Source organism: Magallana gigas, chromosome 1 (genome assembly GCF_963853765.1).
Source record: "Magallana gigas chromosome 1, xbMagGiga1.1, whole genome shotgun sequence".
In the NCBI taxonomy this organism is placed as follows: domain Eukaryota; kingdom Metazoa; phylum Mollusca; class Bivalvia; order Ostreida; family Ostreidae; genus Magallana; species Magallana gigas.
In genome coordinates, this window is record NC_088853.1 from 27,280,218 (window position 1) to 27,292,274 (window position 12,057).

Genomic DNA, 12,057 nt, shown 5'->3' on the forward strand with positions numbered 1-12,057 from the left:
ATCAACCTACAATACCGGGCCACGCATCGTACACGTCCACAAACCACAAAAGTCATTCCAAACAACAAAGGAATGTGGGACATTACCGATACAGAGGACATAGCTATGTTCAGAGAAACAAACCATATTAACTTTCATATATTCTGTGCTATTTGTATAACGCCTGCTTGCACCATTAATAGTGCACCTATTGCTTTGGCACTAAGAGCCTAAGTATTAAACCATATCATTTGAGACCAAGTTTCTGTCTCATTGCTTAAATTAAGTTCATGACTTTTGATTCACTTTTATGTTTTTGTTTTATCTTTTTCATCCACTTGCATTGTTAATCCACTCAGGATCAACAATTGAAACTAAGACAGGTTCTCATTTTTACCTCTAATATTACGACATAGCGTATATTAGACGGTAGGTGCTTTATTAAGAACCAATTACTACAATTCATAACCCATTAAGCACCCACTGGGTTTGACTAACGCGATCGCACACAGCAGCCTCCACGTGACTGCAATTAATCTATAAATTGGGCTATCAGTTCTCACTGCGTTACATTACCAGTATCCTCTAATCTACCAACACACATTGGTAATTAGACGGATTCTTACCTAACCTACACACTAATTGTTGTTATTGTACACACGCAGCTCCTCTATTTAAATGGCTCGACGATTAAATAGACGGAGTAAACGAAACAAAACCGTGAAACGCACGTGTAATTATTTACGGGCTTATCAGGCTCACTGTAAAAAATCTACGGCCATAGGAGACAAGCTCGTGTTAAACCTATCACGACACACGCTATCCAAAGACGAGCTCTCACTTTTGAGCAAAGGCTTAAAATTCATTCCTACGCCAAAAAATAACAACGCTAAGCGTTTACTTATCAAAGACTTTGACGAATTTGCAAAAAAACTCAGATGCAAATTCCATTTTGATACCGGGGACAACTCGCCGATTCACCCCTTTAAAACAAAGTCTGGGTTTATGCCGCCTTTGGCTTGCCGAGAACTCGAGGATTACATAGATAAAAAAAAACTTGAACTTTCCTCAATGGAAATTGTAAACACGAGATCGAATATCTCTAAATCTGAGAGAGCGGCTATTTTATCGCTTAAAAATAACAACGACATCGTTATAAAATCAAAGTACTGAAAGTACTGTTAGACGGTGGCGCCGTTTGAAAGTGGCATATTACATGTATGTAAATTATTGTTGTTGAAAATCCACAGCCAGCGTCTCATATATGTACTAGCACAACTGGTCGTGAGTTACTTACATGGATAATTCTGTGGAAATCGTAGTTGTGTTCACAATCCACACTTTACAAATGTTGTGTCGCTTTATCGTCATTTTTTGGGGAAAATCCATAGATTTATCACAGTAGCCTTTGTAGTATAGAAGTTTGTATCTATATGTTTGTATCTATATGTTTGTATCTATATCAGTTGATATTAAAACTCCGTTTTCGGTAATACATGTACTACACAAATGTATTTTGATTGCCCCAGAATGAATCATTAAATGTGTGGGTTGCCACCACATATTGAATGAATAAATCAAATTCAAAGCGATTTCATCACAGTACACCAAACTATTTGATTGTATAAAGAAGGGGAATCTATTTGATTGTATAAAGAAGGGGAATTTTGTTTTTTTCCCTTTTGACCTTTGGGTTGACCCTGCAAAGGGGAACAACTTTTGAAAAGTGTGGATTGGACTTTTGTGCTTTAAAGATATTGTAGATTTCTCAAAGTAACGAGAACAAATAAAGCTTTAGTATGATAAAATACTTATCAGGTTTTTACTAACTATTTGGGCATACATGTATTATGTTTATTGTCTCGACAGCATTTTCCCTCAATTTCTTCACGGGGAAAAAGTTGCATCATCACACTTGCTTGTGGACCACCACACTTGCTTTTGTTCTCATAGTCAATTATACATTTAGGTGTACCGAAAACAGAATGGTTTGCAAGAACCAGTTTGATAAAACTGGTATTGCTTTTGGAATGCACGTCTTCATGAACAGAAGAGTCAATCAATACTTTAGCTTCGACTGTAGTGGATTATTTCCATTTGCTCACAACGAAAGTGAATAAATAAAAAAATATCATACAATATTCAGTCGCGGCAGTTTCATTAATCAACGTTTTAAGTACATTTGTCTAATTGTATTTAGCTATGGATTTATTCAAATCATTTGAATGAATTTGGGAAAGTCACATGTATATTTTATCGCTTCTCAGTACATTTTAACACGCATAATTTACTTGCTACATTAAACTTTTCTAGTAAACAAGAAATATAGATTAATTATTCAAAATCAGTTTTTAAAAACACCAAACAAACAAAATCCAAGTTAAACGCATGTTTTTTTCTGACCGTACAGCTGTGTATATAAATTTCATTTTATTCTTTGCATGTACTATAGTCTTTACAATTGATTTACGGTCCGCAAATCCCGGCAATATATCCGGAAAGCTATAGTTCTGTAGCTCATCAGAATACTACAGTCATCTATGAAGCACATATTTTACCTTCATGTTTCATTTTTTATCGCAAATATAGCACTCGTTGAGTGATGACACTAGTCACAACAAGATGGCGCATTTATATAGGCCCGCCTATTTGTAAATGGAAACAAATGTCGAAGAAAGCTCATAATAGAGTTGTACTCGCGAGTTAAAAATTATTTGAGAACAAAAGGAGTAATATTTACGTACATGTGTGAATAATGTTATCTATTTGCGATAAAATCCCCCAAAATCAAAGAAAAGGTTCTCTAATAGCAGAGACGGGTGCATATGGATTAAAGTCACAGATTGAACTTCGCTCATCAAATTGCGTTATTTCAGTTTAGTGTGACAAATTCGTCAGAAACTGTTAAGTGAACAAAATTATTATATCTTACATTACCGTTCACAATGTACCATAAATGTATATGGAATATTGCATGAGTTGAACCGATTGTTTTTTCTCACAAAAAAGGTAGCGTTTGCTGCAAATTAGAGATAGACGAACTGATACGCCGTGAAATCCATAAGACGTTTTACAGCATGTCTTCAATCCCTTATTTGCTTACAAAAAATCGGAACTAAAAATCTTTGAAACATTGTAAAATGTTGTTTGTTTATACATGTACATGTAAAATGGCGACTTGATTTGCACGTGAATTTTACAATCCGAGGTCGATTGATTAGCGTGTTTGAGAGAAAGTCAGCAGCAAGTAAAGCGTCAACATCAGTAGTAAATATTGTCTGATGAATATTGAGGTGCCTGTAATAATGTTAATGTTCCTACAGACTGAGTGGGTTACAAAATTAGGTAAATCACAGGATATTCCAAAATTATATAAACACATTTGTATCGTAAATTTCAAGTTTTTTGTTTGTTAAAAGAACACATGAACACTTGTAGAAGACAGTGTGCCATTGATCAGTTGAAGTTCAATAAAATGTCATTTATCTAATATTCATTACCAGTATCTGTTGTGAATTCTGTAGAATAAGCTACAAAAAAATAAATATTCATCCTCAACTAAAATTAATGCGTTGAAAATGAATGAATTTATCGATGAGCATACTTGCTGAAATATGAAATGCCAAACCTTTTTAAATTGTGTGTGTTTCTGACAATTGTTTACATCATAAAAAAAACAAGAAGCGGTTATTGTGAGATCTCTTAGCCAATTATCGCAGTGATATAGTTCATGCAGCCCTGATACAGAGTTTAACGTCACAACTGGCAGTTGGTGCATAAATTATCGATACCGCGTAAGCAGACAGGGTAACGGCTCATTTAAAATAAAACACAATTTCATAAATTATTTAAATATATGTACAAAATGATTAGCAGCTGTAATGCTTAAAACATCTTATAAGATTAAAATTAGTTATCATACTGAAATCCACACATAGATAAAACATTGCGTGTAACACTGCATACCTAACAGAGTTATCGTTCGTTATCCGCTAGGGTCCCCGTGAGAAATACTCTTCCGGTCAGGACCGTAGCAATAGACCGTGGCTATTTATAGCCACCGTCTAAAAAAGCAGATAAAAGTAATACCATTGTCATTATGAACAGAGATCAGTATGTCTCAGAAGCACATCGACAACTGTTATCCAAACACTATATGCAAGTACCTGAACCGAACATGCTCAAGCTGCATAATGATATTCAAAATATACTTTCGGAAATGCATATAAATGGGTCACTAGACAAAGAAACTTACAAGTTTCTGAATGACAATAAACCGTCATTAAAATGTGGTCATCTTCATCTTCTACCAAAAACCCACAAAATTCCTGAACACATTTACAACGCTTTAATGAACGGTCATTGCAGCATCAGAAAATTACCACCTGGTAGACCAATTATCGCGCAATGCAACACGCCGACAAGGAAAATAGGACAGTACTGCGATCACTTTCTCGTCCCTATCGTACAAAAACAATCAACGTATATTAAAGATACTGCGGACTTTATCAACAAAATTCAAAGCCTCACGCCGCCACCTAACGCATTATTAATTACTTATGACGTGACAAGCATGTACACAAACATAGAATTCAATGAACTTCTTTCATCGGTGCACGAGGCTTACACGCAGGCTAATAAAATTGAATCAGACATTCCTTATCCCACACCCAAGGAGCTAACGCTATTATTGAAATGCGTTTTAGAAAACAATTACTTTGAATTTGACAGAAAATTCTACAAGCAAATCATTGGAGCAAGCATGGATGCAATTCCAAGTCCAGAAATTTGTGACATTAGAATGTATCAAATCACACAGCATATTGTTACACAATTTCGTCATGCAAACAAAATGTTGTTCCATGGAAGATATCGGGATGATGGCTTTATTATATTCAATCGCACCACAGAGGAAATAGAGGATTTTTTTTTCAAATTGGAAATCATTGTCACAAGCATCTTCAATTTACGTTTGAAGTCTCACCATCTTCTGTGAATTTTCTTGATACTACAGTTTACAAAGGCCCAAGATTTCAAACCTTTAACAAGCTTGACATCAAGTCATTTATCAAACCTACAAACAACTTTCAATATCTACACAGACAGAGCGCTCATAGCCCATCTGTGTTTAAAGGTTTCATTAAAGGAGAATGCATTAGACATGCACGAAATACTACCGACCCTACAATTTTGAATGCTACACTCAATGATTTTAAGGGGCATCTGTCAAAGCGGGGCTACTCTCCCCAAGAAATCGACCCAATTATCAAAGAAACAACAAACACAAATCGAACAAAACTCATCGTCAATAAGACTCCAAAGCAAGCACTACGTAACCCTACGGTATTGGTTAATAAATTCAATCCTTGCCTTAAAGGACTCAAAAAGCGAATTTTAAAGTATTGGGATATTGTACTTAGGAATTCTGAATGCAAATCTTCTTATGATGCTCGACCTATTATAGCTTTCAGCAAGCACAAAAACATTAGCGACGAGATAATCAGGTCTCACTTAAAATAAACATCAGCTATTCTTGCAGACCCCTAATGAGGCTCATAACTGCCGAAACACTCTACAACTATTAGTACTTGGATATTTTAAATTGCAATTTGCTTTTTTGCAAAACATTACACTATCTTTGTAGTTTGGAGTGTCGGGTCCTAATAAATCCCTTACAAGTCTGGTTGATTGATGTCGCTAATTTTCACACAGAGGCCATATCTATGTTCAGAGAAAAAAAACCATATTACCTGGTTTTCTGTGCCTCACGTAATCAGATCGTATGCAGTCTTCCAATATACAGGAAATTTTTTTTTACTTAGAATTCTGCGAATTTTTTCATTACAGTCACCTACATCATTTGATGCATTTGAATAATTTTGATTGATTCACGGGTGTTATTACATTTAAAATTAATATTTCATAAAGAAAACACATTATTGTTTTTGTTTGACTTAGATGTTAGGGAATTCTGTCATTGCAATTCCCGTCAATAGTTTTGATTGATAAACATTTCGATTAAAAATGAATATTTTATACAGAAAACATTCAGTGAATTTTGCAATTACCTTCTCCGATTTAAATTATTTTACACGGAATTGTGTATTTGTACATTATGAAATGAATACTTTATACATAACGTATTGTCTTTTACTTAAAATGCAGAGATTTGTTAATTGCAAGCTCATTGTTTGGTTTTCATTGTTGAACACGGACTGAAAACGGACAGTGCATTATGAAATGAATATTTCAAACGACTTTGAAAACCATCGTTAAAATCAATATCTTCCATCGATTGTGATTTATAATGATTATTTTTTTTTCACAGAATGGCGCATTTTAAAATTGAAATTTTACATATATAATTACAGGCAATTTATGCGTACAAACAAACGTAGCAGTGCTATTCAGTTTTCCCGACTATTGTCTGACATTCAAGTTATCATTTACTTGGATGGATACACAGGCACATCCTGTCATCATGACGTAATTTTAACATAGACATTTGATATAAATGTATCAACAATAACGAACACAAAAAGAATGAATCGGATACGAAAAAAAATGACGACAATCGTAGATCATATGGAAATGTATGTGCTTTAGTCTCCAAGAGAGAAATACACATCTAAGACATATTTATAACATTTTGCAATGTTACATTTTGTTTTGATCTCAATTCATTTATGTACTATCCACAGTACCGTATGAGTTAGCTTTTATTATAGAATGATCACATTACTGGGCACTGTACTGTACCTACTATTAAGAAAGGCACAAGTGCGTAACTAACTTATATAAAACAATTAGTTTTGTAATTTTCATCGGTTGTAAGGAAATCACGTGACATATTTTCTCCCTTGACAATGGTTCTTTACAGTCAACGGATCTTGATCGTCTGCATTGGATTCTTTGGAAATATGTTTGTCTGAATTTACTGACTGTGGCTAGAAGGACCCATGTCGAGTCATATAGACCGAAGACTCAAGAATGTGATATCGACCTTACACATACAGTGAAACGGGGATGAAAGTGGGCGTATCAAACCATTTCTCGTGCTAACACTCTCATAGATCAAAACAGAATGACGCCATGCTACATGTAAGTGGTCAGATACAGACTGCATCAAAACACTTGGCAATACTTAACCAAGGAATATGATTTTAAACAAATGTTGGAATGGTGGAAGTCATAAAAACTTATAAAAATAAAGGGAATTCAATATCGTTAGCTAATTACGCTGTTAGGTAATAATTTTTGGCAAGAATTTTTTTTTAAAAATATGGAAATTAATGCAAAATAATCAAACATTTTTTTTTAAAAAGTTCTATGTTGCACTGTATTCGGTAAACCAGTGAAAGTCCGACTTAATGTTGATTCGTCGGACACAAGAATAAATCATAAGTTTGTTCGCAGTTTACAAGATTAATGATGGTGCTAAAATTTCAAGAACAATCAATAGAGGAATTGAATCATTTTATTTTTGATAAATTTAATTTTTGATAAATTTAACTTTTATCATAATCAGTATACATAATCACCAAATCAATCAAAGTTGATTTGATACGAAACGGCTTGTTTAATGGTCTAAAAAAAATGATGCACATTAAATACCATTAAAAAGCGTTAAAAATGTGTATTAGTTATAAATAGTTACTAAGAAATTCAAATATATACAGTTTTGGGAACCTGAAACCGATTTCTGACTAAACTGTTTAAGACGTACCTCATAATTATTTTTTTTAGGAACAAATTCCTTAAAATTACAACATGACCAACTGGTAAATATAGTCAATTCTATCAGTTTGTAAATAACTCTCTTTCGCAGATGTATTGATAACTTGCTGCACAACTCTCGTCACACCAAGTTAGGCCGTATGGTCGATAAAGGCAGAGGCAATCCTGGTTCCGGTAGTTATTTGGTTGTCCTCCATTCCAGGCGCTGTAGGAGAAGATGGTGCCAGTAGACTGCCACACCCATTTTCCCTCTTCAGCAACATCGGTGCCTCCCAACCAAACGGTTTCTTAAAACAGAAATCAAAACTTTGAATTCTACATTGTTCGTGGACGCAACTATTACTGGAAAAAGTAAAAATCATTTTCTTTTTAAAGTTGTAAAATTTTAGGGCCAATTAATGTTCAATATTTCTTTTTGCACCTCCACAAACATTGAGTTTTATGCATTAACTCATCAATTCAAATATACTCAATCAAAAAAACATTGGTCTTCAATGAGTAATGATTAACCAACGTCAAAGTTTTTGTCAATCTTTTTTTTATAAAAGTGTTCATTCATTTTAAACGCTATAGTTTTTTGACTGCATTCGGGAAAAGAGTTATATTAAAGTCTTAAACATGTGACTACTTTTTTTAGTTTTAAAATACATACTAGCATAACATACGTACCTGTCAAATTATTTGCAAGGGTACGAATGTAGACGTCTTCTTCAGGCGATTCTATTTCAACTAGTTTAGCTCCCCTTACAGAGCAATCCAACTGAAAAATGTGATTATTTTTTTAAGTAATGCCATTTTCAAGTTTGAAACAAGGCAATTTCAATAACGTCAAAAAGCACCCTTTAAAAAACTCGCCCAGATAAAGAAATTATGGATTTCACATTCACGTGTTTTAAACACAAGATTTCTACTTCCCCGATGTAATGAAATAAAGAAAATTCAATACTTCTTCACTCACTTGAGCATTATTCCACGTTGCTGCTTCTAACCCCAGCAAGTACTCAGAATTCATGAAAGAATTCCATTCTTGAAAACAAAGAAATGTCTTTTAATATCTTTTTCTTTCTATAGATATATAGATATATCATATTTTGCAGGAATTGCCGTCCAATATATTTAAAATTTCGAAGAGAGCTATACGGATAAACCTTAGAAAGAATTCTTTAATAACAATAATAGTAACATAAGTTTTCGCCTATTGAGATCCTTGAAACAATCATTTCTGAAATAAGAATTGTGTCTTGTTGAACACGATTATATTCATGTATACATAAGATACCTTGAAAAAATATAAATGTTTCCGTATATTTCTGTTTAGTAACTATTTTTAGAAATCATCATAGTTGTTTTAGGTACGTAGTTATGCAAACTTTTGAAGAAAAAAAATAGCTAATTTATGTACATACTAACCCTTCAAAATAAAAGATCAACATTTACTTCCTAAATTGAATTTGATTGCATCAAAGATACATAGTAACTGTAAAAAATACTATCATGAAAGTTGACAAGTTGACACGGATAGAACAAGATTCAGTATGTCCGATGCATAATGCAAATACCTAAGTCAAATGCTATCCTATCCCATTCTGTCTTGCATCCTGTAGCCAATCGTATTTGAGATTAAATATCAGAGTGATTTTATGAAAGGAAATATAATGTAAAAATAAAATAAAAACATCATTTCAAATCAGAATGATTATTTATATGCTACATTTGCTACACTATGAAGTTTTGTCAATTCGAAATACATAAAGCGTTGCTGTTAAATCTAAGAGTTAACAACACATCGTGGAATTACTACATAAATGCATTTTTATTGCTTTGTTCAACGATTTCAACGGTTAATAACAGAAACGATTAATCGACAATCGATTAGACATTTAATAAGACAAACATAAACACGAAACGTACGTTTTCTGTATGTACTTTTTACGTTCAGTATAACGACTATGATATCAAATCAAACGACGCATTTTTCTGCCAAATTATAAACTGAACATATCTAATAAAAAAATAAGCTAATTTGAATACGTTTTTATATTTTATCGATAACTCCAAATGGTATACAACAAGTGCAATAGTATTATGATTCATCAAGTAATTATAATATACGAATCGGGTTTACATTTATCGCCGAATGAATCAGCTGATTATCGATAATGTCCCTTTGAAATTATATGATAAGGAAAAAAGTAAGATCAAAAATGTTAAATTTATTTACAGTAGTCCTTTATCTGCTTTTTAATCATTGTAATTGTTATGATTTTGCAAATATGCTGGTGTTTTATTAGTTTGTTTTGATAGAAATAGATTTGTTTTAGTCTTATAAATGTCCTAATCCTGGAGTTTAATTAGTGCCCTTATATTAGATGTCCTAGATGGATTTGTGTTTTGACACCTAGATGGTGATTTATGCCCTAACACAGGATCCTAATACCTTAACAGGGGCCGTAGCTAGGTATCCTAATGCCCTTACGGAGAGGCACTTTGGTGTTAGGTGTTGGGCAGGTGTTATGGGGGAGATAGAATACGAGAGAACAGAGAGACAGAAGCAGAGAGCCATGGGGCGGAGAGCAGAGAACGATTGCGAAAGCAGAGCGAATTGATATTGTATGCAGTTTTAGTTCTTTCTTTTAATACATTTGTTACCAAACTTGTGTTCGTCTTCGATGCATTTATCAAGTAAGTGGGCGTCAGACTTATCCAAAAAATCGTGACAAGCAAAAAAAAATTTTTTCTAAAAAGTTACTTGCCAAAATGTTCAAAATCCTAATCTGTGTTGGAGGGGGAGGGGCTGGCGAAGTATACTAAGGTATACAAAGTACTAAATTTCCTTATTTTTATTCCAAATTTTCCACATTCTCCAAAAAAGTGGGGAGGGGGTGGGGCAACTCCATGATATTTCAATTTCTTATACATCTATGCAATTTAAAAATAAAATTTGCTGCAAGAAAAAGTTAGGAGACGGGCAGCCCTAAGTGCCTGCTATTTACTACTTTAATTTACATTAGAGAAAGGCGAATCGATAGTGCAAAACAGTTGACAATACGTCCCATTTAGGATGGTTTACGTATATAATATTGCTTTCTTCGAACGATTATCGCATGCAGTAATCAATGAGACGTCGTCAAAAAAGTTCACACAGAATTGAACGTTCTCGCTATCCTTTAACTTCATAATGTTTATGAAAGCACATTTGAAAATGTAGATGTCAGATCTTTGACATCTATAGAAATAACTAACATTTAGTAAGCGTCAATTTTAGTCAATTTAGCAATGTTTCTTAATCTATTGGTATATGCGTAGACATTCAACGATGCACTTTGAATAATTTTCGCCAAGACTTAAATAAACCTATATTTAGCGTTTTTTATGCATTGGTTAAGTAGACAAAGTCACATACAAAAATTGTATACCATCTACTGTGAACAGTAGTGCTGTTAATTCAATAGCCATACAAGAACAATGTTTTACAAGTCTTATTCAGTTAGAAATAAATACAAGAAAAAATGTATTTCGCACCTGCTCGAGATCTGTAATATTTCCATCCTGATTCTTCAACCAATGTATTATCTGGTCTACAAAATGCATGGACTCGACACATTTGAGTTATTGAGTTGAAACCGAAACACTTGCAACTTTCTTGCTGACAAACAACAGAACATTGAGCAGAAGACGAATGGCCGTATTCTGCTAGAAGATTATCCAACACGACCTTATTGTAAAAGATCTGTTCTACCTGAAATGTTCGCAGTGCCGATCGGCATATTTTCACGATAATGCAGAGTATACAAAATACGAATACATGTTTTAAAGTAAACATTTCACTGTGCAGTCAGTTAGTTTTTAGGTAATGTGACTGATAACACGAACGTCACAAGAATATAACCTAACTGTTGTATCTACGATCGTTTTAAAAGACTGAAAAATAACCAATACATGTTCTGAGTTATTTTGCATTTAATAAGTATATTTAATTCATATCCTTATTTCTATGCAATCCCCTGCACCGATTTTGATTGATTTATTCGAAATGGCTCATTAAGAAAGGAATATATTACTCAGTGAAACATAGTGTGTTTTAACTTAGCCGTCAGAGACTTCTTTTATTGCAGTTCATTACACCAATATTGATTGATTGTAAAACGGCACATTATGAGATGAATATTTCATACAGAAAAACACTTTGTAATTAAAATAAAGTTCAACAAATTCTTTCATTGGAATTCTCAGCGTCAACATTGATTGACCAGAGTAGTACAATATTTTTCATATATTTTATAGGGAAATTTATTATATATGATACATATTTCATTACACATTTACAAGAAAGAAAACCAG

General features: G+C 33.4%; 1 non-coding gene across 1 annotated transcript; it reads right to left on the minus strand.

Moving 5' to 3' along the window:
• Nucleotides 1-7,575: 7,575 nt before the first annotated feature.
• Nucleotides 7,576-11,606, minus strand: LOC105337143 (uncharacterized). The gene is made up of 4 exons (XR_010711798.1): nt 11,239-11,606; nt 8,675-8,742; nt 8,386-8,476; nt 7,576-8,003 (listed from the first exon to the last, which is right to left on the minus strand). It is a non-coding gene; the product is annotated as an uncharacterized protein (transcript).
• Nucleotides 11,607-12,057: the final 451 nt, after the last annotated feature.